Source organism: Vulpes vulpes, chromosome 13, assembly GCF_048418805.1.
Source record: "Vulpes vulpes isolate BD-2025 chromosome 13, VulVul3, whole genome shotgun sequence".
NCBI lineage: Eukaryota > Metazoa > Chordata > Mammalia > Carnivora > Canidae > Vulpes > Vulpes vulpes.
The window spans coordinates 65,302,909-65,322,844 of NC_132792.1; the positions used below are offsets into that span (position 1 = coordinate 65,302,909).

Consider the following 19,936-nt stretch of genomic DNA (forward strand, 5'->3'; position numbering starts at 1 on the left):
AACAGACTATGAAAACCATTTTGCTGATTTTAAAATTTGGAAGATACTTTAGGAAATAATGTTAATTTTAATCCATGTTTCTTTAAAAATATGTTAAAGGAGATTTGAGAGGATCTTTTTTTTCTTTATTCTCAAATATCTTGGAAGCTAGAGAAACATTTCAAATTATTTTAATTTTATAATTGTTGAAAAGCAATATAGTGAACATGTTATAATTGATAATTTTAGTTTATTCTACTTAGAACATTATGTTGAGCCAATAATAACATCGACAATAATAATGGATACCATTTTTTTATAGCACTTGCATTGTGCCATGTAGAGTTTTTTGTTTTCTCTATGATCTCATTTTGCTCTTCCATTGTCTTCTATATTTGCAAATTACTTGTGACCAAATAATTTTAGATCACATCAGAATTCTCAAGAATATAAGTGGTAGCTATAAAAGTACCTCATTTTAAAGAATAAGAAAATGTTTCTGGTCATCAGGAAACTTTACAGTTCCAAAACATCTCTTGCATGCTGTCAAAGGCAGGCATTAGACTGCACCCTCCCTCCATGTGTGTATTACAAGACTAGTTGAAGTCATCCACTGAAAAGGAAAGTATTAGTTTATTTGGAAGTGAGCTCTGGTGTGTTTTAAAATGCTTCCAGTCTCATATTCTCTACACATAATAAATAACCTATCAAAACAACACTTAAATGCACCACCATTTAGTAGAACCATGCTATATTAAGGGAATTGTACCTTACAGAAAATATTTAGTAATGAGCATAAGTATCTCTTATTTATCTATGTGTCATATAGTGAGTTATTTACTTAAGCAAACGCAGTCATCCTTCTGAGAAAAGCAATCCCCTACCCATTTCACTGTCTCTACTAACAGACTAATTTACTTTACTGAATTGGAAAAATTGATTTCCATTAAGAATTTTATATTTACTATATTAGAATTTGTTGCATGAACAGTGATGATTGGTATGCTTTCTATCAGCTCTTAGATAAAAGAAGGCCTTCAAATACTCTTACCAATGTCTAGCACCAGTGCCTTCCTGCTAAAGGCAGTGTTTTCATATAAATTCCCTCCACTTGGAGACAAGTTCCTTTTTCTTGTGGGGTTTCAAGAGCATCTTGATTCTTGAATATTTGTTCTTGTTTTTCCAAAGATGGAGGCTGTGAGTCCTAAATATTCAGAAATATAAATCAGTGAGAAAAAGAGATGGAAAATTAAAGCTGATATATCTAGTGAGCAAATTGTTCTCTGAAAATTAGTCTTTCAGAAAACATTTAGTCTTCACCTCTGTTATGCTATATAAATAGTATTTTAAAATATAAAATGAAATAGATATTTTTCTTCATTGTGTTTAGCATCATACCTGTATAGCTGCAGGTTGTGTTTGTGTGTATGTGTGTTTTAAGCTGGGAAATAAGATTAAGTGCTTTTATCCTTTGTTTTTCCTCCACATCTTTCCATCCACCTTGTTTTATAAGTATATATATACTTATAAAGAAATATATGTCAGAAGTAAATATATAGTAAATATTTATAGTCTATATATTTAGAAATATATATACATATATATATTTTTACATAATCTTCACAAACTTGGTTCATATATAGAAATTGGTATTGCAATGATAGCTTTAGTAGTAATAGTTTTGTTGATGTGAGTTTATGTATAAAAACGATGTTTTACAGTTTGGTGAGTGGCCCCAAAATATGGATATAGCTCACAGAATAGTGAGGCAATCAAGCTTGATGATTTGACTAAAGGAGCAAAGATCAAAGACCAGTATTCTGCAGAGGACATACACCATACACAGGCACCAGATATTGCAGATATTTTTACTAAGTAAATATTTATTATGATTTGTATCTACTTTGTCCTTTGTTTTTTAATGACCAATTCTACTATTTTATATAGTTAGTTATCATACTTTGAAATGAAACAAGTAATAGATGTTAGTAAGTCAATAAAAATATTTAAGCTATGTCAAAAGTATCATAAGTCATGTAAAACTTGCAGTTTCAGTTCTTAAGGGATTCCTAGAATTGTAATAATATCATAATGGCATGTACTAGCAATATTAATATACTAATTATTATAATTGATGACATTAGGCAATCATGTGCTATATTAAACATTTTACACATATTGTCTTAATCTCCTTCTAGACTTCTAGACTTAAAGAAATTAGGAAACTTAAATGATCTGTTCAATGTCAGACAATTAGAAGGATGGACACTGTGAGCTGGGGCCAAACATAGAGCACTTTGGTGATATTGGAAAACATTGCCAATTCACTAGGAAAAAAAATTAATGATAGCTTTTAAATTATATGTAGATCATCCCATTTGATTCTTAAAACCAATATGTGAGATTAACTGGTTTGTTATAGAAATTCCATTTTGCAGATGAGAAAACTGACACTCAGGAGATTGTGATTTGTCTCAAGTTACAGAACCAAGTGCTCATGTACTCTGATTTCTAATTTAGTGCTTTTCCATTACACATTACTCTTTTTAGGAATTAACAAAATGATTGATAAGATAATAAATAAGTAAATTAAACATAAAATAAAGTGAGCTCTAGTATGAATAGACTGTGATTTTCATAAGTAATACAGAAACTGAGAGTCTGAAAGACGAATGTAGAATTACAATAACGAAAAATTTGTTCCTTGCTTTCTTGGCTTCTCAAATCATGGTGATCTCCATATTCTTCCATTTTTAGATATTTTCCCAATTTGATTTTCTATAGATCTAGATTAGAGAGATGATCTCTACCGAGTAAAGGATATTTCATGTGCTTTATTAATCACTTAATCAATTAATTCTTTTTGTTTCCAGTTAGTAATCGAGTAGTCTATATGAAAAGTATAGAAGATATACAGTTAAATAAAGTATAGTCTTCAAAAAAGTCCACAGACAAAAAAAAAGTAGTTATAAACAAGTAATTAAAGTGCTGTTCTAGAGGTATAAATGAGATTTATATAGCATTAGCACAAGGAAAGATATGATCAGGTTAGGGGAAGACTCTAGTCTGAATTATTGAGGATGAGTAGCAGTTTGCTGTTTGGTCTGGGAAAGGGGTCATCCGTGAAGGGCAACCTATGTTCCATGAATCAGCATGACAATTTAGGAGAACTGCAGGTGGTTGAGTTTGTCTTTCTAGAGTATTGGCTGTTTGCCTATGTTTGGCAGAAAATGACACTGGAGAGAGACAAGCAGGGACCATAGTGTCCTGTGTGTCATGCCAGGTACTTTGAATGTTATCCAGTAGACAGGATGAGAATTGAAATGTTTTGAGCTCGGGAGAAAATTTACCTGTTTACTTTCAGGAAGATGGGCCTGTAAGCACTGTGGATAAGCTCTCAGAGAGGGGTGAGATGAAAGTCAGGAAGACTATTTTGGAGTTCTATTTGTCTGCTTTGCGTGCCATAACAGAATAGCAGAGACTGGGAGCTTAAACAACATACATTTTTTTTTTTTTTAAATAGTTTTGGAGGCTGGAAGGCCAAGATCAAGGTGTCAGCAGGTTTGGTTTCTCTTGAGACCTCTCTCCTTGGCTTGAAAATGGCTGTCTTCATTCTGTGCCCTCACGTGCCTTTTTCCTTGTGCATGAATATTCCTCTTTTTTCTTATTATTATTATGACACCAATTCTATTGGATTGGGGCCCCATCCTTATGATCTCATGTAACCTTACTTATCTCCTTAAAGACCTTATCTCCAAATATGGTCACCTTAGGAATTAGGCCTTCAACATACGAATTTTGGACAGATACAGTTCATTCCATAGTATTCCACCCTGTGGACCTCCAAAATTAATGTTCTTCTTCCACGCAAAGTACACTCACCCTATCCCAAACATCTCCAGTCTTGACTCATAAAGTCTTATCTAAATATCATCTGAATCAGATATGGGAGAGCCTTCAGGTATAATCACTCCTAAGGCAAAACTCTTCTCTAGCTGTGAGCACATGAAACCAATCCATCTATGTGCTTTAAAAATACAATGGTGGGAATTGCATAGGATAGTCATTTTCATTGCAAAGTGGAGAAATTGAAAAGAAAGAGGTTATGTGTTCTAAGCAACTCCAAAATCTAGTATGGCAAATTCCATTAGCTTTTAAGTTTTAAGAAATATATACTTCATGCTCTGTTCTCTTGGCCTACTAGGAAAGCAGTGATGTCTCCACAGTCCTAGAAAGCAGCCCTACTTCCATGGCTGTGAGTGGCAGCTCTGTGTCTGAGGCTTAGGGTACCTGCAGCCTGGCCCACTAAATGTTGGGGGTGATAGCCTTGCCCCTGGACACTGGCACCATCATGGTTATTCTTTCCTTTTCTTGAAAGATAAGGCATGTTTACATCTGGATAACTTTAATGTCCTTTCTTCAAGAATCTCAGAAGTCTAAAAGCCTTCTTTTATTTTGTTTCATCTCTTAGTCCAGACTAGAAATGTCTTTGCTGGTATGATTCTATCTCTAGTCCTAGCTTCTGCTGCGATGCTTGATTAAATCCAAGGGTAATCTCTTATTGGGGTGATTGCACAGCCCTACACTTGACATTCTCTTTGAAATGCACTTTCTCACTTTTTGCAAGATAAATAGGCTGAGACTATTCCAAATCTTCAAATTCTAGTTCCTTTCTGCTTGACAATTTCTTCAACTAAACTCAACCCTCATGTTTTTGCTATTTGCAGCAAGAAGAAACCAAGCCATGCCTTTTAATATTGCTAGAAATCTCAACTAAATATCCAAGTTCATCATTTTTTTAAACTGGGTAGATTTAAATTTTTTTTTGAATTTTATTTTTTAAATCAAGTATAAATAACATATATAATATAGTGTTATATTAGTTTCAGATGTACAATATAATGATTCAACAATTTTACACATTACTCAGTGCTCATCAAGATAAATGTACTCTTAATCCCCTTTATATTTAACCCATCCCCCCTCCCACTTCTTCTCTGGCAAACACCAGTTTCTTCTTTGTTTTTAAGATTGTGGTTTTTTGTTTCTTTTTTTTCCCCTTTTATTGTTCTTTTATTTTGTTTCTTAAATTCCACATATGAGTGAAATCATATGGCATTTGTCTTTCTCTGACTGACTTAGTTCACTTAGCATTATACCTTCTTGGATCACTCATGTCATTACAAATGACAAGATTTCATTCTTTTTTATGGCTCAATAATATTTTATAATATATATATATAAAGAAATATTACATTTTCTTTATTCACTCATCTATTGATAGATGCTTGTATTGCTTCCATATTTTGTCTATTATAAATAATGCTGCCAATAACCATGGGGATGCACATATCTCTTTGAATTACTGTGTTCATTTTCTTTGGGTAAATACCCAGTAGTAGAATCACTGGATCATGTGGTAATGCTATTTTTAACTTTTTGAGGAACCTCCATACCCCAAGTTTGTCACTTTTAACTTCTACTTTCCACAAACAGACACTTCAGCCAAATATTTTTTTCAGCCAAATTTTTTGCTGCTTTATGACAAAGATCAGTTTTCCTCCAGTTTTCAACAACATGTTCCTCATTTCTGTCTGAAATCTCACCAGAATCAACTTTATGTCCATATGTCTCCCAGTAGTCCCTTCAAAGCATTCTAAACTTTTTTTAACATGTTCTCCCAAACACATCCAACCTCCACCCAATATTCAATTACAAAGCCAATTCTACATTTTTAGACATTTTATTTTTTAAGATACAAAATAAATCAAGCTTGTTTATATTCAGTTAAGAAGGAGAGGGAAAGACTGATTGAATAACACATAATTAATGGGAAAGGATTCATGAGAAGAGTGGGATAAAGAACAGTACTTCTCAAACTTTAATGTGCATAGGAATTACCTTAGGATTTCCAAAATTAGGTTCTAATTCATTAGGACAAGGAAGGAACCTGAGATTCTGTACTTCTTTTCTTTCTTTCTCCCTTTCTCTCTTTCTTTCTTTTGGAGGGAGAGAGAGAAATGGACAGAGGGGCAGAGGAAGAGGGAGATAATCTTAAGCACACTCACACTCAGCACAGAACCCAACACAAGGCTTGATCTCACAACCCTGAGATGGGTTGTATGCTTTAACCAAGCAAGCCACTCAGGCATCCCAAGATTCTGTACTTCTTTTTTTTTTTATTTTTTTAAAATTTTTATTTATGATAGTGGCACAGAGAGAGAGAGAGAGAGAGAGAGAGAGAGGCAGAGACATAGGCAGAGGGAGAAGCAGGCTCCATGTACCGGGAGCCTGACGTGGGATTCAATCCTGGGTCTCCAGGATCACGCCCTGGGCCAAAGGCAGGCGCTAAACCACTCTGCCACCCAGGGATCCCCAAGATTCTGTACTTCTAACAAGAGCTCAGGTATTGGTAGTGCTATTGGTCCACAAGGATTAGGGCACTGTTGCAGGACTTTTCAATAGGATGTGTACACCTCTTTTTTAAAAACATGAAGGGATTACTCAAGGAAAAATCATGCTTAAAATCTGATCAACCTCATTCTCAATCTCGTGGTAAATAAGATTCAAAGATGCCTCTAGTTGGAAAATGAATTATTATTTTTTTAAATATGCTTTAATATGAAAGTGTTTAAACATACAGATGAAACCCCATATACTCTTTTGCAATATTGTTTCATCATCTCTTGCCTGTACCCTCTCCCTTACTTTACCTCTACCACTGAAGTATTTAAAGAAAATCTCACACATATATCATTTTGTTTATAAATACTTCAATATATATCTCTAACAACTAAGAATAAAAATGAACAGTACCATGATTACAAGGTCAGAAATGTTAATGTCTCAAAAATGTATTTTCATAATTAATTTGTTTGAATCAAGGTTCTATAAGGTTTCTACATCAATTTTTGTTGACTGTTCTCTTATTTATGTTTTAATATAGAGCAGTTACTCCTCCCCCTTTATCTTTCAAGGCATTTATTTGTTGAATAAACTGGATTATTTTATTTTCTGTAACATTTCCCATATCCTGGACATGCTCATGGCATCTTTATATGATGTTATTTAACATGCTCCACTATCCTGCTTATTTCCTGTAAAAGGATAGTGGATCTAGTGACTTGATTCAATCTGTTTAATTATTTATTGACTAGAATACTTCATGGATGGTGCTGTGTAATTCTTTGCATCACATCACAAGGCATGAAATTTCTTGTCCCAGTTTGGTGATGTTAATATTAATTGTGGGTTCAGGTGTTGTCGGCCTCCTCTATCCATTTAAAGTTCCCTATTAACTTCTCATGTAATGATTTTAATGGCCATTGATGATTGTAACTTTAGATACATGATTTCAACAGAGGTTTCAAAATGGCCTTTTTCTGACATTTCTTTTGTATTTATTAACTGTAATCCTTCTTTGGAGAAGAATTTTCCATGATCAAATGTTCCATGCCAGAAAGTCTAGAAAAATAGATGATTTTTATACTTATTTAATCATCTTCAGAATGGCGATTAGTACCCTAGCAATTTCCAAAAGTGATCACAAAGATGCAATTACCAAAAATCAGATTATGGGGAAAATCTGCAGAATGAAATTTCCATTATCTTCAACTTCAAACTGAAGAGGTAAAGAAGAAGACAGAGGAGCAATGAACCTATAGATTAAAAGAAACAGGGTGCTTACCTACCACATTCACTGTGTGAGTCTTATTTGGTCCTTTTTAAAATAAATTTTAAATATGACATGTGAAAATCAATTTAATATGGACCCTGATTAGCTATCTGATATTAATAAATTATTGCTAATTTTCAGCTTAATAATAATATTGTGGTTATCTTTAAAGATACAGACCGAAATATTTATGAATGGAATAATATGGTATAATAATATGGAATAATATGGAATACATGAAAGAGGATATGAATAAACAAGATTGCCTGTGAATTGATAATTGGTGAAGTTGGTGATATAAACATGCAAATCCATTATACTATTCTTTTTTGTGTATGTGTGAAATTTATCATAATGATAATTTTGATGGTCTATCCAGGACAGAAAAACTAAAGTCACAGAGTACATTTTCTCTTTCATTTGAAAGCCATACACATTTGCACATATTATTTTGATATTCAGAAATAGTTCTCATCATATACTTAATTCTGTTTCGTTGTTTCCTTCTTTAACCATTTAGTGACAAGAAGGCAAAAGCTTTTTTTCTTTCTTTCTATTGCTTTATATTTTCAGGATCTAGCAAATTTTCTGGTACATAGAGAGTTCTCACCAAATGTTTGCTTGGAGAAATGGCTAACGTTTTCAGTACCAGCCTCATATATAATAGGAATTCTAAGAAGGAATTTGCCATTTGAAAGACAACATGCATACAGTCAAAATGATCATCAAAAAGGCTAAAGCAAAAGAAAATTAGGCAATATAATAATTTCTAAAATGTAGATCTATTTAAAATTTCTGGAGCTATTGTAACTGTCCCATATCCTAACATGATAACTTTATCTGTCCTATCATGTTTTTCTTTGGAAATTGTTCATAGGAAATTTTAGGTTTTCAAATTGTGATGGGAAGTGATTATATTTTATTAAGAAATCATTGGATTCTTGCAATATCAGAAGTTGAGAATGAGAACTGATTATTAGTTTCTCTAATGCTCAACTTATTCCATATTTGTTCACTCTGCAATGTGACTCTCAGGGCAGATTGGAACTCTAATTAGGGGTCTAGTTTCCCTTTGATGTTGACGGCAACTCTTATTAGTATTAATGTATATGGAAGAGAGAATAGATCTTTAAATAATTTAAAAACAGCTTTGTGTATTATGAATACAGACATATAAAAGATTTAATGATCTGACTTTTACATATTTATACAATGGTGCACATAAACACACACTCCATGTATTGTATATAACTATGTCTTGGGAACTAAATGAAGTTCATAAAATCTTGCCATTAATTATATTGAGGGAGAGAATATCCTTTTGTGTTTATTCATTCATTCCCAGAAATGGCTGGAGCTTCTTTTAACAATAATCTGCCTAATTTTTAAACCTCAGTCTCTTAAAAGAGAGCCCTAGCTTCGATTTCCCTAAATTGAGGAATACACATTTTACAGCATTGGGAAATTAACAAAAAGGGAAGACTTTATGTCTTTATATGTCAGGCATATGAGAGTATACATTTCTCAGGAAAAATGTTTTACAATGGTTGACATTTTCTCTTTTTTTTGTGCATTTCTTTCATAAATATTGTGAGCTACAGCTGTAATACTTCTTTGGGCACAAGTGACCTACAGTGTGATTGTACTGTATTGTATTTATAAGTCATAAGTGGTGCTTGACATGGCAGTAAGAATAGCTTGTCTGTGACTTCCACTGTGAGAGGCACCAGGGTTTTGTTGGTCAGGAGGTGGGTTTTTCACTCATTATGATACAGCCTCTGTATTTGAGTGGTCTAGTTATGTTTAACCTAATACACTCTAGCTTTATATATGGATTGCTTAACACCTAAATTGTATCTTAAAGAAATTTCCAAAAACAGAAAGGAAAAACATAATGCTAAGTTGGTTTTCATTCAGGGATCACAGAAACAAAGCTAGAACAAACTTCTTCTAGGGTGTATTCTATTGGCTTAGATCTAAGACCAGAGCATCTCAGATTTCCTATATGCATAATAATTTTTTTTCTTTTGAAAACCCTGCCCCTGAAAAGAAGCCCTGAAATGGTTGCAGTAAAGCCCCTTTTGAAGGACTCTCAGCACCGGTCAAGGAATGAACAATGCCAAGGGGCAAGGTCTTTGTTATGCAGGAGGCTGCTGGCCATTTCAGAGCAGCTCTGGGTGTCAGGGAACCCAGTTGATGACAGATGGTGTGACTGTCCTTGCAAATTTTTCACCTTAAAATGACAGCCTATGTGGAAATACCCTGTCATCATTGGGGAAAGATACTCTAAAAAGCCTCTTGAAAATTACATAAAGGGAAACAGTTTTTATTTCAGATATAGTTCTGGGTTTTTGATATTTAGGAAAGCTTGGATGTTTACAATAGAGAAAAAAAAGAAAGAAGGAAAATGTTTCAGTTCAAAGGGCTCTTCCTCTACACGCAAAGCGATAAATGGTAAAAAGAAAAATAAAATATAATCAATATCTTTTCAGATGCAACCTTTTAAGTGCATATATTGTTTGGTTTGGTATACTAGGTTGGTTAACCATATATTCTCCATTTTGGATAAAAGACAGTCTTTCGCTTACTGCATAAACCGGTAGAAATAGGGAGATTTCCCAGTTATACCCCAGGCCAGATATATAATACAAAATTAAGCAATAAACTGCTTTAAGCAGCCTGTTTTAAAAATTGTTGTCAATATATGACTGGAAGATTAAAAAAATTCTTTCTCCTTTCTCCTTTTGTTCTTAATCTACAAAGGAAGATGAAGATGGAAAAATAATTCTATAACTTCAGCAGCAGTTTTATATTTCCTATGCATCTTTTAAATTTTTAATTATGTGTGTTTGTTCAGAATCATCAAGGAAATATTGCTAAAATTCTGAATGACAGTGAGGGGTTTCTAGCTTATATACTCTATAGATTTCCAGTGATACTCAGTGTCATAAAATTAAGATATATTAAAAAGGCTTGGTTAATTCTGAATGCAAACATTGTTTTAGGTTGGTTTTAATGAGAAAATCATAGCTGTCATTTCTGCTTCATTTTCTCCTTCATGTACCATAATTTGTGCATATAATACAGTGTGGTCTCAAAATGTATGTCAAGGAGCAGAATGAGTTCCCAACAAAAAAAATCAATAGTTCATTATTTTTGATTTAATTATTTGCATGTTCCTTTAGTCACTTCGTTAAAATTAGAAGACTGAAAATTAAAACAATATCAGGATCAATTCATTAAATTGTTGGTTTATGTTCTTAAATGGGATTTTGCTTTAAGCTTTGTGTAAGAATAGTATTAATTTTCTTTCTATAAAGTGTGAGATAGTAGCAGTTACTAAGGGAGGTGCATTCTTGATGGGGATGAGTGGCTTCCCCAATATATCCCAGACTGGCCAACTTAAAAATATACATTCTCCCTTTGTTCTTTGGTCACTTGTGTTATAAATCCCCAGGATACCTGAAGCCTCCTGTGGTTCACTATCTGAATTATGATTCTTGAAGTTTGGATGGAGTTCAGTTATATTTTGTAGTTCACTATCTTATTTTTAAGGAATGCCAACATGACTAAATCTGGGGGACTTGTTTTTGATTGACAACTATACTATGACAATGTAAAGTAAAGAAGGAGAAAGAAGAAAAAAAAAGAGCAGAGGGATGAGAGAAAAAGGAAGAAAAGAAAAAAAAATAAAAGCCTTTCACACAGATACGGCCAATTCCACTTGACTGTATAGGAATATAAATTATGGTTTTCTAATATGGCCACTTGCAATATTAAAATTTACGTATGCCATGAAATTATAAAACTGCCCCCCAAAAGCCTAAAAATTATCTTCGGAAATGGTCACATCATCTCTTTTCCCTACATGGGGCTCAGGTGACAAAAAGGCATTGAGAGCTCAAAGCTCTGCTGTAGCTCACTCACTTTACTGTGTGTTGCTTGCTCCCATTCCATTTGCAGTGATCTTGTTATCTTTCCCATCATTCTCCAACCTTCTTTATCCACAATGTAGTACATTGTTCCACATGTTGTCAATTGGCTTTAATGTGTTAAAAATGTTCTGAAATTTGCTAAGGTTGAAGTGTGCTATTTAGATAAGTTTAAACAGATTTCTTGCATATAGTACTTCTCAGAACGTTTATATGCTGAAGTAGATTGTCAAAACTGAAGCAATACTGTGTAGAAGGTTTTAAATTTAATTGACCATTGAGAGGAACTTTCCCCCATTCTGAAAACAGCTCACAGGATTTCTGGTCCAGAGGATACTCTGGGGGGAAATTCTGACATGTGTCATAATGCCCTGAAGTTATACAACTGAGGTCAGTGAATAAGGAGGTCTTAAAAGAGAGTGATGGAAACAAGCTTCATCTCAGTCTTGGTCTGCAAACCTAGTCTGACTGCATTCTCTAAAAGAACATCCAGCACACAGAAGTCACGTGAGTTTGTCACGTGAGAAGCACAAGAGTGGGCACCCACTTAAAACCTAGTTACTTAAATAGTCTCAGCTGTAAGATCAGCTAACTTTGTCAGGTTTACTTTACAGGGTTACAAAACGTACATTATGCTCACAAAAGCACTTTAAAGTAGCAAAGCACCAATACCAACTGAAATTATTATTGTTGGATGCAGTCATAGAGTGAAAAAGCACAGGATCTGACTTCATGAATCTATGATCCAGTTTTGTAATTTTTACCATATATAAACTTGGGCAAGTTGTGTGACCCCTTTGAGTCTCAATTTCATCATCCATAAAATGGGGCATAATCATGCCTCCTTCGAAAGCTATTAAGAGATCCAAATGAACAATGTGTTTCAAAGCTAGCATCATGCAAATATGGTACACACAATTCTATTAGGATTTCTTGCTGAGAAATACTCTTTTGGTCCTGACAATTCGGGACACTGAGAATATGCTTGAAATTCCTTCTTATCCAGGGCTCAATGTTTTAGCCCCCTTGTATTCATGAAAGAATATTTCAAAAAGTAATAGGGCCTGGATAAGGAACCAATATATTGGAAGTAAGGGAGTAAAGAAGTAGCATAAATGTGAGCCATCCAAATAACCTTGACTCTCCATTAACCACTTTGTAAAATGCTTGAAAATGGCCAAATATTCTTATCTGGGTTGATTTAAGTCCTGTGTAGTCATTTGAGAAAAAAGCTCTGTCTCATTCTTTTGGTATTCCCTGTGTTGCTTGTATGACTTCACCAAAGGAATGAGGAAGATGAATAAATGTTATTTACCTCAATTACTTAGATATCATCATGTGATATATATTATGGGCTTTTATATTTAGACTTGATGGCATTTCTTTTCTGTAAGCTTACAGCAAAACATAGAATGCATACTTCATTAGCACATTTGTTATAAACTGGGGAAGGAAGAGCCTCCTTTTCTGCTCCAGATTCACATCTTTCTCCATACTTGCACAGAAATGTACCGGAAGATGCAGACGTGGCTCCAAGCACATAAAGTGCACACAGGAGAGGGAATGTAAGACTTGTTAACAATCCCACAGACATGGTTTTTCCATTTTAATTTTTTTGATGTTCTATTTAAGTTAAAAATGTATACCTTCACAAGTACTGATTAAGTATTGGATGTACAACTGAAAAGAAACAATGTATCAGACTTTTCCCCTTCAGAGATTGTACCCTTTCTCCCCCCCCGTCCTGAGAACACTCCTTTAGATCTCTGGATGCTTTAGCCTGCTCCTTTTTTAGATCTCAGAGCAGAAGTCACCACTTCAGAAGGGCTTTCCTTGGCTACCCTCTCTAATCAGCTCCCGACTGCCTTCTAGGTTTTATTTATTGATTATGTGTTTACTTATTGATTATTTGTTGTTTCTCTACCAAGCACATTTTTCTTCCCTTTGAAACTTGGCAAGTATTTAAAAAATTGTGGAATAAAAATGTGTATAAATTGGGACTAACAAACATAGTTTTTGTGTTTTGCAATATGATAATTAATAATTATTAAATATGTGTTAATGTATTAAGGATTCTATGTCACACATTGTTCTGAGCCTTTTGTATGTATAATTTAATTTAATCATAATAACAACACTGTGAGGTGGATATTGCTGTTACTCCCATTAAAGATGCATTTTCAGTAAAGATAAAGAACTCAAGAAGGTTCAAAACATTGAATAATGATTTTCCCACTCAAAAGTAGTATAATCTTGGACAAGCAACTTAATTTTACTGTTTGGGTTTCCTCATCTGTTAAAGTAAGATGCTAATATATCCCACCTGGGACTTTGCTGAAGATTGGCTAGACAAAGCCATAGGACTGCATCATCAGGGACAAATTGCTATAAAAAAAAAAAATCATAATATCATTGGAATTTGTTTAGTCTCCAGACAGGTCAAGCCTGGTTATAATCCTATTTAAAATCTGAGATGGTACGTAAGATTTGTCTTGTTCAGATATTTCTAAATACAAAGCCCTCCAAGCTCTGAATGAGTCCTGTTGACATTCATATCACAAATGGGGAGCTAAGTTAAGGAGGAAGCTTCCTACTATGGAGGGATTTCCCTGAGAATAGAACTTCTAGACTCTGAGCATGACAAATATCCATGAACTGATAGACAGCATACATGGAAAGGCCAGAAAGAGCCAGGTAGCCAGGCCCTTAAGGCCTCTTGCTTCTGGCTCAGATTTCCTAATGTCTTATGTATTGAGATTGTGGCTACAAATTTAGCAACTAAGCAATACTGCAGTTAAAACTGTGGGGTGCCTGGGTGACTCAGTCAGTTAAGCGTCTGCTTTCAGCTCAGGTCATGATCCCAGGGTCCTGGATGGAGGGTCCTGGGATCAAGCCCTGAGTCGGTTCCCAGCTCAGCAAGGTGTCTGCTTCTCCTTCTTCATCTCCCTCTGACCCTTGCTTCCACTCAACTCATGCTTTCTCTCTCTCAAATAAGCAAATAAAATCTTAAAAAGAAAAATTAAAAACCGTGAGGTGATAAAGTATATATACCTATATATATTTATATATCTTAATATATATATGTATATGTATTATGTTGTATATGTGTGTAGATATATGCATGTACATATAAGCATACACATGCACACATATTTAGAAAAAGCATAATTAAGAAAAAAAAAAAACGAACTTGCCCAGGATTGTAATGTTAGTTTGTGGCAGACATGGGATTATAATCTGTGTCTAACTCAAATGCTTGTTCTAGAATATCATACTAGCATTTAAGTTAATAATTATACATATACATAGATTGATAGTCACTGTTTTTTAAGCATTTACTAACTGTTATGTGCTATGCTTGCTTATACCATCTCATGTAAGCCTTCTAATTAGTTAGTTTACAATGTACGTATTTTGAGGTTCACTTTACAAATGAAAAAGTGACTTTGAGAAGTTTATCCAAGATTGCATAGTTGGTAAAAATCCCAATCTTGAGGCCAAACCGTGTTCTTTCTTATCCCAAGTCTTAACCAGGCTTTCTTTTTCTTTTTCTTTTTTTTTTCCCTTTTCACTATGCTGCAGCTTCTAATTTACTAAGTGTATGGTAGATCTGAACTGAAAACATGTCTTTTTTCATAATATTCCTTCTAACATGATAGAGCTTACATAGTAGTATTAATCACTCATGTTGTTTTCTTTCTAACCGCATACAAGTATTTGATTTAATGTCATAGTAGAGAAATGTTAAAAGAAAAAATAAAGGTCAAGCAGTTTCTATATAAACTCCACTGTCTCTTTACTATTTGGCTGCTTTATAGTAAATCAAATCCATTTTATGTAATGAAGCTTATCTTTATTATCCCATTATGGCTGCCTTAGAAAAGAAATCATGTATGTGCTTCAGTTTAGGGTCATTTGTAATTATAAAAAGATATGCAGGAAAGCTCTGTCTGTACTCCTTGTATGCTTTTAAAATCTTCTCCTTTGGTTGTTCTGCACGTTTTTACTGTTTTATAAAGAAAGTGTTGGAAAGCTGTGTTTTTATTGCCTTGATGCCTTTAATAGTACATACTGTGAAACTAAGCTGGATACCTGATTGATGCCATTCCTACCTGTCTAGGAAGATAATGATCAAACATCGAGGGGTCTGTTCTCCAGGTGATGTGTGCATGGAACTCCCATTAATGTTAATGGGAATCCTGCAGCTAAGCACAGTGACTGGAGACAAGAGGCTGAAGGTGTGGTAGGTCCATTAATACTTCGTTCTTTCATAGCAGCTGGTTGGAATATAAGTGGTAGGCAGTCCTTTTGAAGCTAACAATCAGCTATATTTAAAAAGTGCTGCTTGTGGAAGATATGTAGATGTATTGTCAATAAACTCTTTGTATACTTATGCGATATTTTTTGATACAAAAGCGTCCATCTGAAATGCTTGCTTTTTTGAGTATTGTTTCATCTTCCTCAAAATGGTTGATTAGAAGTTGATAAAGAATTTTGATAATTGGTGGCTATTTGAGAAATACAGATACAAAATTTAAGAGCCAAAAAAAGTACTTTAATAAGTTGATGACATACAAAGATTAAAATCTAGACAAGAGAAGAAAAATATGATACATAGAAAATATGAAATTTCATACTTAGGCTGAATTATTTAAAAATATGACTTTTTATATGCTTGCTGTAAAAGTCATTTTAATGGTTGTATAATGTTACATGGAATAAATCTTCCAAAATATCTGTTTACTATTTAGGTTCCTACACATTCATAATTTTTATGCCTTTCAGATGGATTACTCTTGTTAGTAGTGACTATTTTAATCCCTAATAAATTTCTTTGGCATTTAAGTCTATTATGTATACATAACTATATATGAGCTTTCTTTTGGTTAGTAATTGCCAAGTGTGTTGTTTTCATCCTCTTACTCAGAAATTTCTTATGATGATATGTTTTAGGTTCATCTTTTTGTACATAAGACCGAATGTTAGTTGAATCTGAAAATATCTTTTTTTAAAGATTTATTGATTTATTCATGATAGAGAGAGAGAGAGAGAGGCAGAGACACAGGCAGAGGGAGAAGCAGGCTCCATGCAGGAAGCCAGACGAGGGACTCAATCCCAGGTCTCCAGGATCACACCCTGGGCCAAAGGCAGGCACCAAACCACTGAGCCACCCAGGGATCTCTTGAAAATATCTTTTTAAAATAAATTTATTAGGGACTCCTGGGTGGCTCAGTGGTTGAGCGACTGCCTTCCGCCCAGGGCATGATCCTGGAGTTCTGGGATGAAGTCCCGCATTGGGCTCCCTGCATGGAGACTGCTTCTCCCTCTGCCTGTGTCTCTGCCTGTCTCTTTCTGTGTCTTTCATGAATAAATAAATAAAATCTTTAAATAAAATAAAATAAATTTATTATATAATATTTGATAAATTCAGAATAATATATTACACATATTTGTGATATATATATATATATATATATATATATATATACAGGTTTACTTTTCCAAGAATAATGATAAAATGAATACTCATGAACTCAGTGACCAAATTAAGAATTTAGGTATTACCAATTCATAATAAATGAATAAGTAAATAAATAGCAGGTGCAAAGTCTATAGCCAAGGAAGAAATGATGGAGAGGGACTGTTGGAGGTCAAGTCTCAAAAGATAGTCTAACATTAGAGGCATTGAACACAATGTAAGGAATGTAGGCTCAATCATAAAGCACTGAGGGCGCATTATAAGTTGTAAACAGAGGCAACGTGATCAGATTAATGTATTTCAGGTGATATTTTGATGGTTGTAGGAGATGGACTGAATCAAAAGAGACATTTGTCAGTCATCAATATGGTAGTATGAGTGATCTTTGATGTAGGCTGAAAAATGTAGAAATAGAAGTGAAGACAAATTTTAATTGAGAAATATTTGATGGTGGATTTACAGGCATTGGTGACCACTTACATGGGAGAGGGAGGAAGATTTGAGAAATAGGTTTTTTTTTTTTAAAGATTTTATTTACTCATGAGAGACAGAGAGAGGGAGGCAGAGGGAGAGGCAGGCTCCTCATGGAGCAGGGAGTCGGATGTGGGACTCAATCCTAGCACCCTGGGATTAGGACCCAGGCCGAAAGCAGACATTCAACTGACTGAGCCACCCAGGTGCCCCGTGAGAAATAGTCTTAAGAGAGAATGGAGTCTTGTGACTTGTCAAAACCCAGGGGATTGGTGAAGTACCACAGGGAAAGTGAAGAGATCTGAGGACATGGTGCTGATAAACACACGTGTTCATCAAGCTACTGAATAAGGGGAAAGGGCATGTGAAAATGGATGAGAATGAGTTGGTATCTGAGGTCTTTTGATTATTTGCTTCCTATGATGAAAACATTTAATCATTATGGATCTAAAAGTAATGTTTAAAATGTAAAGATTACACTCTATCATTGTAGTAAACTGTTGTGTTTATTGGAGCTTTGGGCTTCAAGGTACCTGAATTTAACTGAACTTGCTAAATAATTAAGATTGTTAATAGTCATAATCAGAGATAATGTATCTCAGATTGGATTTAAAAATCCTTTGAGGAGTGTATACTTGTAGGAATCAGGCTGATATTGTGATGAACCCAATTTTACCTTTCATAAGAAGTCATACAATAAACTTCTTTTATGTCATCCACTAGCCTTAGAACGGTGCTAGATTTAGTAAACACAAACACACACACTATATATATATATAGTCTAAATTAACTTAGATATTTGGAGTATATTAGGCTATAAAGATTAGCTACATATTAATCCAATGGTATGGAAACTTCAATTTGATTGTACTTGTTAGAATTCAGATATCATAATATGGGATATAGTTTTTAATTGTCCTACCCACTTTTAAATGCATCTGTCATAAAGTCTTGCCTCATCACAAGCTAGAAATTATGGTGACAGAGTGGTATTTTTATGGTCTAGTTAAAAAAAGGAAATTACTAATGGAACCCTTTTCTGATGATGCAGTTAGCTGCCTAGAGTCTCAGTAGCTTCACTTCATTTAACATGAAGAAATATGAAACTGACATATAAAAATTCCCCAGGGGGTCCATTCATAATTGTTATTTTTTTAAACTTAATAAAAGTTTTTGCTCTAGATATAAGGCCTTTAACATATACATATTATTTTCTAAGTAAACACACTAATTTATGTCTCATTGTATAGTATAAATTTAATTTACATTTTCTTCTATATGTACATTTGGTTTTTGACAGTCCTAAAGAAATCAGAGTATCATTTTATCTAGTCATTATCAAAGATTTTATATGATAAAAATATTAATAAAGCATTCATTGGATTCTTTAAATTGATGTTCTTATACTATAATTCATATAAAATAAACTGAAGGCACCCATTTTTAGGTTAAAAGTTTGGAGCCTTTTGATACATTAACATACCCTTATAACCACCACTCTAATCAAGATATCATACGTATGATTATCTTAAAAAGTTTTTTCATGCCCTCTGTGCCCCTTCTTGGGCAGTCCCTCCAAGAGTCTTCCCTAGGCACTTTTGATCTGATTTCTATCTCTATAAATTATATTGCTTTTTTAGAACTTCATATAAATGGAAACATACAGTGTATATGCTTTTATGCCTGGCTTCTTTCACTCAGCATTTTTTAAAATTCATCCATATTGTTTGTGTGTCATAGCTTGTTTCTTCCTATTGCTGACTAGCATCTTATTGTATGAATATGTCACAATTTGGACATTTGGTTTCCACTTTGTGACAATTGTGAATATTCACGTACTAGTCTTTTTGTGGTTAGGTTTTCCTTTCTTGGACAAATACATAGATGTGTGATTTTGCTGAGTCCTGTAGCAAGTGTATATTTAACTGGATAAGACACTGTCAAACTATTTTCTAAAGAGGTTTAAAAATAATAAAATCTAAGGAGCAAATTTTCTCAGAGCATTCTGGGAATTCTGCTCCTTGCCAACTCTTGGTGCTATCAATTAAAAAACATTTAGCCATTCTAGATTTAGATTTATTTCCTTTTTTTATGATTTTTAATGATGTTGAGCCCTTTCTCATAAGCTTATCAGTTATTTCTATCTCTTTTGTGAAGTATCTGTTTTACACTTTTGTCCATTTTCTTTTTTTTTTTTAATTAATTTTTATTGGTGTTCAATTTACCAACATACAGAAAAACACCCAGTGCTCATCCCGTCAAGTGTCCACCTCAGTGCCCGTCACCCATTCCCCTCCAACACCCGCCCTCCTCCCCCCTTCCACCACCCCTAGTTCGTTTCCCCGAGTTTGGAGTCTTTATGTTCTGTCTCCCTTCCTGATATTTCCCAACATTTCTTCT

General features: G+C 34.0%; 1 long non-coding RNA gene across 1 annotated transcript in view; it reads right to left on the minus strand.

Moving 5' to 3' along the window:
* LOC140595060 (uncharacterized) overlaps window positions 1-19,936 on the minus strand; it is a 99,899-nt gene that overhangs the window by 5,470 nt on the left and 74,493 nt on the right. The window contains exon 4 of the long non-coding RNA XR_011996455.1: window positions 1,031-1,183. This is a non-coding gene — a long non-coding RNA (uncharacterized lncRNA). The remainder of the gene's footprint in view (window positions 1-1,030; window positions 1,184-19,936) is intronic.